An 8,890-nucleotide genomic window follows, 5' to 3' on the forward strand; every position below is an offset into this window, starting at 1 on the left:
CAGATGGTGACTGAAGACATGAAATTAAAAGATGCTTGCTCCTTGGAAGAAAAGTTATGATCAAACTAGAAAGCATATTAAAAAGCAGAGACATTGCTTTACTGACAAAGGTCTGTCTAGTTAAGGCTATGATTTTTTCAGTAGTCATATATGGATGTGAGAGTTGGACTACAAAGAAAGCTGAGCACTGAAGAACTGATGCTTTTGAACTGTCATGTTGGACAAGACTCTTGAGAGTCCCTTGGACTGCAAGGAGATCAAATGAGTCAATCCTAAAGGAAATCAGTCCTGAGTATTCATTGGAAGGACTGATGCTGAAGCTGAAACTCCAATATTCTGGCCACCTTATGCGAAGAACTGACTCACTGGAAAAGACCCTGATGGACAGGGAAGACTCTGCAGTCTGTGGGGTCGCAAAGAGTCGGACATGACTGAGCAACTGAACTGATACTAAACCATCCTCTACCTACCATGACTTTAAGACAATTGAGAGGATTGTTGGGCATTACAGGCTACTGCTGCATTTGAATTCTGGGTTAAGGGGAACTTGCCCAGCCTTAATATAAACTTATAAGTGAAACTCAACAGGCCAGGACTGGTAAGTTTATCTGGTCATCAGAGACTCAAAAGGCTTTTAAGCCTCTTCAAACTGCTCTCCTGCAGGCTCCTGCTTTAAGCTTGCCCACAGGGTCAAGGTTTAATCTGTTTGTTACTGAAAGAAAAAGTATGGCCTTGGGAGTGATGACACTGTTATCCTCCAAGCCCATATCTCCAAACCAACTGAGAGAGCAAGTCCACCACAGTATTGCAAATGCAAGAAGGGAGTTTGTTTATTCCTAGCACGCTAGGGCCCAAGTCTCATCCCACACAAGGGAATCCGACAAGAGCCCCGAACAAAGGAGTATGGCGGCTTATATACAGGCAGTTCTTTGTCTCAGTTACAGGAGTAGCTGGCGTTACATGATTGGCCAGGCAGGATGAGCGCATATCCTGTCTCTTTCTGGTAAACATGACTCAGGTCCTAGAGCCCGTCGTTTGGTCCCTAACATTCCCCCCTGTCCTTAGGTCATATAGAGGAATCTTTCTCTCGGTCTTGAGACACAGTTTGATATTGTTGTCGAAGCACAAACGGCTGTACTGTATTTATGCGGTTTTTTTACAAAGGCTACAAGTCTATTGATAATACATGGGCCAAAGGTAAGCATTAGTAAAAGTATTAGCAGGGGGTCCCAGCAAGGTGGAGATTAGGGTGGTCAACCAAGGGGATTGTTGAAACCAAGACTCAAACCATCTTTGTTGAGCCTCACAGTCTCATTTACGTTGGGCTAGTCCCTCTCTTATTTTGGCCATAGATTTTTAAACTATTTTTGTGTGATCAGCATAAAAACAACACTCTTTTTTAGGGCAGCACAGAGTCCCCCCTGTATCTCCCCACAGATCTTTTAGTTATGCCTGGGCGCACCTGGACATGCCCAGAATGCATGATTTCGGAGCTTGCCCCTCTTTCAGGGTATATTTACCACTGGCTTAAGGTCAAAGTATAAGTCTGGCCACCAAGTATTTGGTGGATGTATTGTGGTGGTGGAGTAAAGCATCTCACGTGTTAGTCTATTTTGCAGTTTTCAGGTGATTTTGACGGGTTGGTGTGGGTTCACACTGGCAGCTTCGGAGCAGAGTAACTGGGTCATCCACAAGACGGCCCAGCCGAGTTGTCCTGGTCCTGTTGGCGCCTTCGAAGCTTTAGCCTCAGGGGGTTGGACGGGTGCAGAGATGCTTCCCATTCTTTCTTAGCATCTTCCTTCTCTGCTGAAGCAGCTGGGCTTACGTGGTTGCAATGCACCCAAGGCCCGATACCGTCAACCTGGCCTTACCTCAGTGAAATCTATTTCCCAGTGTTGCCCTGGTCCTTCTCCCCGATACCTCAGTCCTGCATGTTGTCCTTTTCCTGGCCTCATCTGTTGACACGCCTTACAAGCATGCACTATGTTCTTTACAGTTGTCTGGTGCCGGGGAAATCACAGGCGCGCAGTTTGAAAGAGCATCAGAGTCTTCTTTTCTCCCAGATGAGTAGACAAGTGCAAATGCTCACATAGTTGTCATCCTAACTGAGCAGGGAGTATCAAGTAGCCGTCTGAGTCTCGGTACCATCTATCTTTACCTTTTTGAAGGTTGGTGTGTTTTTGGATCCAAGCAAGGTCTGTGGATGAATACTCAGGGGTTGGGGGCAGAGTTCCCATACCTGGAGGTGGAAGTCCGATCGCCAACACAGGGGTGATGAAATCTTCATCAGCTACTTTTTGAGCTGCCAGGTCTGCGGCATGATTCCCCTGTGCTGTGGGGCTGTCACCCTTCTGATGTCCAGGTACGTGTACTATTGACACAGCCTGAGGCATCTGTACAGCCTCTAAAAGTCTACGGATTTCAGGCAAGTTTTTTATTTTTTTTTTCAGCTGTCAAAAACCCCCGTTCCCGATATATCAGGCCCTGAATGTGTACCGTGCCAAAAGCATAGCGACTGTCAGTGAAAATAGTTATTCTTTTTCCTTTGTCTCTCTCTAATGCTTGAATCAGGGCAATTAACTCTGCCTTTTGTGCTGAGGGGGAAGGGCCTCTGCCCATATCGTCTGTCCAGAGTCATCTACTACTGCGGCTCCCGCCCGTCTCTGTCCATCTTTTACATAACTGCTGCCATCTGTGAACCATTTTAGCTCACTGTTATCCAGTGGAGTATCGGTTAAGTCCTTTCGTATTGCTGTTACCCCAGCCAGTATCTCATCACAATCATGGAGGGGGTTATTTTCCTCCGGATTGGGCAAAAGAGTGGCCGGATTTAGAGTGCAGGGCGTTTGGAAATGAATCCGTGGGGTGTCAAGTAGCAAGGCCTGGTAGTGCGTCAAGCGGGCATTAGAAATCCATTTACCTGGGGGTTGCTTTAAAACTCTCTCTATGGCATGAGGAGTGTAGACCAAGAGTCTCTGTCCATAAGTCAGTTTATCAGCATCGTGGACTAAGAGCGTGGTGGCCGCGATGATACGGAGGCAAGGTGGCCATCTGGCTGCCACTGGGTCCAGTCTTTTGGAAAGGTAAGCTACAGGTCACTTCCATGGTCCCCATCTCTGTGTTAGTACCCCTTTTTTTATCCCCCGCTTTTCATCTACAAATAATTGGAAAGGCTTAGATTTATCAGGGAGGGCAAGGGCAGGAGCTTCTAGCAAGGCTCGCCTGAGCTCTTGGAAGGCCTCTTTTATTGGCTCAGTCCATTCCCAGTCCTTGTTTTCTTTGGTCCCTTCATATAGGGGCCTGGCCTTTTCTACAAACCCCAAGATCCATAACCGGCAATATCTCACAGTTTCCAGAAATTTTTTCACTTGTCTAGGGTTAGCCGGCTCAGGGATCTGGAGGATGGTTTCTTTCATAGACTGTGTTAGCCACCTCTGGCCCTGTTTTATCTTATAACCGAGGTATGTAACCTCTTGCTTGGCAATCTGGGCCTTTTTGGCACTGGCCCTGTAACCTAAAGTCCCCAAGGTTTGGAGAAGGTCACCTGTTGCCCCTTGGCACTCTTTCTCTGTAGCCGCCGCCAGCATAAGGTCATCAACATATTGTAATAAAACAATGGTAGGGTGTTCAACCCGATACTCACGGAGGTCTTCGTCCAGGGCCTCATTAAATAACGTGGGCAAGTTTTTGAAACCCTGTGGTAAGCGAGTCCATGTCAGCTGCACAGGGGTCTGACCACCGTCTTCCTGCCATTTGAAGGCAAAGATCTCTTGGCTTGTGGGGGCAAGAGGCAAACTGAAAAAGGCATCTTTTAAATCTAAAACAGTGTACCAAATGTAGTTTGGAGGCAAGTTGCTTAGCAATGTATAAGGGTTAGGAACCATAGGATGAATATCATTCACCTGTTTGTTGACTTCTCATAGATCTTGAACCAGTCTAAAATCAGTTCCCCCAGGCTTTTTCACAGGCAACAGGGGAGTGTTCCATGGGGACCGGCACCTTTTTAGGACCCCAGCGTCTATGAGGCATTGTATATGAGGAGTAATTCCTTGTCGAGCCTCTTGACTCATGGGATACTGTCGCACCCTCACTGGGGAAGCACTGGCTTTCAGTTCCACAATGATAGGGGGCCTCTGTTTGGCCAGTCCCATTCCTGCTGTTTCAGCCCAGGCCTGAGGGTATCTTTGAACCCATGGTTGTATTTCGGGGCTTATTGTCGCTGGGGCCTCTGGCAAGTAGAGTCCGTATTCATCTTTTAATGCCAGACACAGGACCTGAAGAGGATGCCCGGTCCCATCTAAAACTGACACTTGTCCGTGGTCAAAATGAATTTGGGCATTTACTTTAGACAGTAAATCTCTTCCCAACAAGGGCGCTGGACACTCAGGTATCACCAGAAAAGAATGGGTTACCTGGTGGGCCCCCAAGTTCACATGCCGTTTTGTAGTCCATCCATATTGTTTAGTCCTAGTTGCTCCCTGCACCCAGCTACTTTTTTTAGACATGGGTCCATCTTTTTGGTTTAAGACTGAGTATTGGGCTCCCGTGTCCACCATGAAGCCAACCAGTTTCCCCTCCACATTTATAGCTACCCAGGACTCGGGGAGGGGCTTCAGCCCTGACCCCCCTAGTCGCTATCCTCACCCGCGTAGAGGATATGACTGTCTGGAGAGGGAGTCTCATTCTTGGGGTCCTTGGGCCCCTCTTTTAGATTTTTCTTGGGGCATTTATCTTTTCAATGTCTAAACTCTTTACAAAACACACATTGGTTTTTCTCAAGCTTACACCTTGTCATTTTTTCTTCAGTTTTTGAGTCCAATTTTTTCCCTTTCTGGAACCTGTTTTTGTTTTCAACCCCAGCAAAAAATATCTGGGCCAGCTCTTTTTGATTTTTATGGTTTTCTTCAGCTCTAAATTCTCTTTTTTCTCTTCTAATGTGGTCCTCTCTCTCTTCTGAGGTCTCTCTATGATTAAAAACTCTCTCAGCTGCCCTCACTAGATCTTGCAAGGATTGTTTACTTAACCTCTCTATCTTTTGTAACTTTTTTTTAGTATTGGGGGCTGCTTGATTTACAAATGCTAACATAACTGCCGTTCATGACTCATCTGCCTGTGGGTCCATAGGGGTATACTGTCTAAAAGCTTCTATTATCCTTTTCAGGAAGGCTTCTGGGCTCTCATTTGGCTCTTGTCTCACTGAATTTATTTTGGCCAAATTAGTTGGCTTTCTGGCGGCTGCTCTAAGGCCAGCCATGAGAGTCTGACGGTACACTCGGAGACGCTCCTTACCTTCAGCGCGTTCGAAGTCCCAGTTGGGTCGCACCAAGGGGAACCCCTGCTCAATGAGGTTAGGCTGTATTGTGGGCCTCCCATCCACCCCGGCACATTTTTCCAGGCTTCTGACAGGATCCGTTCGCACTCCTCTGTAGTAAAAAGTACCTGTAACAGTTGCTGACAATCATTCCAAGTGGGATTGTGAGTAAAAAGGATAGACTCTAAAAGATCAATAAGACCCTGCAGTTTTTCAGAGAAGGAGGGAGTCTGGGTTTTCCAATTGTACAAATCACTAGTGGAGAAGGGCCAATACTGATATGTCCATTTTCCACCCTCTCTGGCTGGCCCTGCCCGGACTGGAAACGCATGAATGGTGGAGGAGGGAACCTCCGGGTCTTCTTCCGCTACACAGGTAATTTTTTTTTTTTTCGCCTTTCCCCGAGTTTCCTAGGCGGGGCCCCTTTTTCTGGGAGGAGCTGAAGGCTTGGTTTTCTTTCTGGCTTCTCCCGATGAAACCTGTGGAACCTGTGGAAGCAAGAGTGGGGAAGAGGGAAGGGAAGTGAGGGGCTGAAAAACAAAAGGTTTTAGCCAGGCCAGGGGGTTTTCCACCAGATCCTGTCAGACCAAAATGTATGGAGTTTGGTCTGGCTGGGTGTCCCGAAGGGTAGGGGGCGAGCACCTTCTCTCTGACCGCTCGAATAGTAGGCAGGCTGAAGGTGCCTTCTTGTGGCCAGCTGACATCAAAAGCAGGCCACTCGGCAGAACAAAAAGTTACTAACTTGCTTTTCTTCACCAGCAATGATAGATTCTGTGCTCTAGACTTGAAATCAGAGAAGTGGTTAATCATAAGAGATAAAGCAGTAGAAGTTGTTTGTCCCATGATCACAGAAAAGTACACTGGGAGCCAACAGAGCACACAAAGAGAACACAGACACCACGAATAGACAAACAGATAACAAACGCAAGGTGGCCACTGACAATGCACTCAATCTTACCTGCAGGATGTTCACAGAGCCAGCCGCCTCCCTAGCACGAAACCGGGCCCCGGCCTTACGCTGGACTTGCCTCTGCACTTTATACCCAGATGCCTCCCCAGTATGATACTGGGCCCCGGACTTAATCTGGGCTTCTGCAACGTTAGCACTGGTGCTCAGAGCTCTTATCTCCTAATGAGGTTATTCCCTTCTACCAGGAGAGTTGTCCTCCGCGGCGGGACGGAGATCCCGGACGAGCCCCCAGATGTTATGCTCCGAGCCCATATCTCCGAACCAACCAAGAGAGCAAGTCCACCACAGTATTGCAAAGGCAAGAAGGGAGTTTGTTTATTCCTAGTGCGCTAGGGCCTAAGTTTCATCCCACACAAGGGAATCCGACAAAAGCCCCAAACAAAGGAGTATGGCGGCTTATATACAGGCAGTTCTTTGTCTCAGTTATAGGAGTAGCTGGCGTTACATGATTGGCCAGGCAGGATGAGCGCATATCCTGTCTCTTTCTGGTAAACATGACTCAGGTCCTAGAGCCCATCGTTTAGTCCCTAACAGACACAACCCAGAGGGTCTCAACAACCTGTAGCTTATATAAATGAAGAATTCAATTCAGTACAGTCAGTCACTAAGTCGTGTCCAACTCTTTGTGACCCCATGGACCCCAGCACGTCAGGACTCCCTGTCCATCACCAACTCCCAGAGTTTGCTCAAATTCATTTCCATTGAGTCATTGACGCCATCCAAGCATCTCATGCTCTGTCTTCCCCTTCTCCCACCTTCAATCTTTCCCTGCATCAGGGTCTTTTCCAATGAGTCAGTTCTTCACATCAGGTGGCCAAAATATTGGAGTTTCAGCTTCAACATTAGTCCTTCCATTGAATATTCAGGACTGATTTCCTTTAGGATGGACTGATTGGAACTCCTTGTAGTCCAAGGGACTCTCAAGAGTCTTCTCCAACACCACAGTTCAAAAGCATCAATTCTTCAGCACTCAGCTTTCTTTACGGTCCAACTCTCACATCCATACAAGACTACTGGAAAAACCATAGCCTTGACTAGACAGACCTTTGTTGGCAAAGTAATGTCTCTGCTTTTTAATATGCTGTCTAGGTTAGTCATAACTTTTCTTCCAAGGAGTAAGAGTCTTTTAATTTCATGGTTGCAGTCAACATCTACAGTGATTTTGGACTCCATCAAAATAAATTCTGTCACTGTTTCCACTGTTTCCCCATCTATTTGCCATAAAGTGATGAGACCACATGCCATGATCTTAGTTTTCTGAATGTTGAGTTTTAAGTCAACCTTTTCACTCTCCTCTTTCACTTTCATCAAGAGGCTCTTTAGTTCTTCTTCGCTTTCTGCCACAAGGGTGGTGTTATCTGCATATGAGGTTATTGATATTTATCCCGGCAATCTTGATTCCAGTTTGTGCTTCATCCAGCCAGGCATTTCCCATGACATACTCTGCATATAAGTTAAATAAGCAGGGTGACAATATATAACCTTGATGTACTCCTTTCCCAATTTGGAACCAGTCTGTTGTTCCATGGCCAGTTCTGACTATTGCTTCTTGACCTGCATACAGATTTCTCAGGAGGCAGGTCAGGTGGTTTGGTGTTCCCATCTCTTGAAGAATTTTCCGCAGTTTGTTGTGATCCACACAGTCAAAGGACTTGGTGTAGTCAATAAAGCAGAAGTAGATGTTTTTCTGGAACTCTCTTGCTTTTAAGATGATACAATGGAAGTTGGCAATTTGATCTCTGATTCCTCTGCCTTTTCTAAATCTAGCTTGAACAGCTGGAAGTTCTCAGTTCACATACTGTTGAAGCCTGGCTTGGAGAACTTTGAGCATTACTTTTTAGCATGTGAGATGAGTGCTATTGTGAGGTTGTTTAAACTTTTTTTTTTTTTTTTGCATTCTTTTCCTTTGGGATTGGAATTAATCTGCCATTTTATATTAGAAAACTGTGGGTTAGGGAATTAGTTTACTTGTCATAGAAAAAATTGCTAGTAAGTGTCTGAGTCAGGATTAAAACTTAAGTCTAATTGTTGTCAAAGCCCATGTTTTCCCACTATGTTCTCTTCTGAGGAAGAAACTGTGGAAAGAATTCCTTTGGCATATCTCAAGGAAAAGGATATTGTGTCACTAGGAAGATTGTCTAGCCAAGATCCTATGATGATTCATATTTAGATCATGTTCCTTGAGAGTAGGGAAAGAGATCTGTAAGCAACTCATTTTAGCATCTGAGAGTTGTAAAGAAAGTTCTCAGGGAAATCATCCAATGATATTGTTGGAAATCTCAGAGGTCATAGGGCTATTTATTCCTCTGCACAGCTAAAATTTCAACCCTTGCTAAAATTTTTGTTCTATTTCCAGCCATAAGGAAGGTTAAAGTGTTTATTATTAAGCAACCATAAAAAAGAGTAAGAGATTCAACAAACTTCTGATTCAAGCACCTCTGAGCCCACTCTTTTCAGGTAATTGTTCAGTTATAAAGCTGAATATTAAATAGAGAGTCCTGGGCATCCAGTTAGGATGATGTGCCAACATACTTTCCAGTCCATGGCAAGACAAACATGGTCATAAATATCCTCACAATTGCACAGTTTCGATTGTATAAATGTGGAAT

Source organism: Ovis canadensis, chromosome 15, assembly GCF_042477335.2.
Source record: "Ovis canadensis isolate MfBH-ARS-UI-01 breed Bighorn chromosome 15, ARS-UI_OviCan_v2, whole genome shotgun sequence".
Classification (NCBI taxonomy): domain Eukaryota; kingdom Metazoa; phylum Chordata; class Mammalia; order Artiodactyla; family Bovidae; genus Ovis; species Ovis canadensis.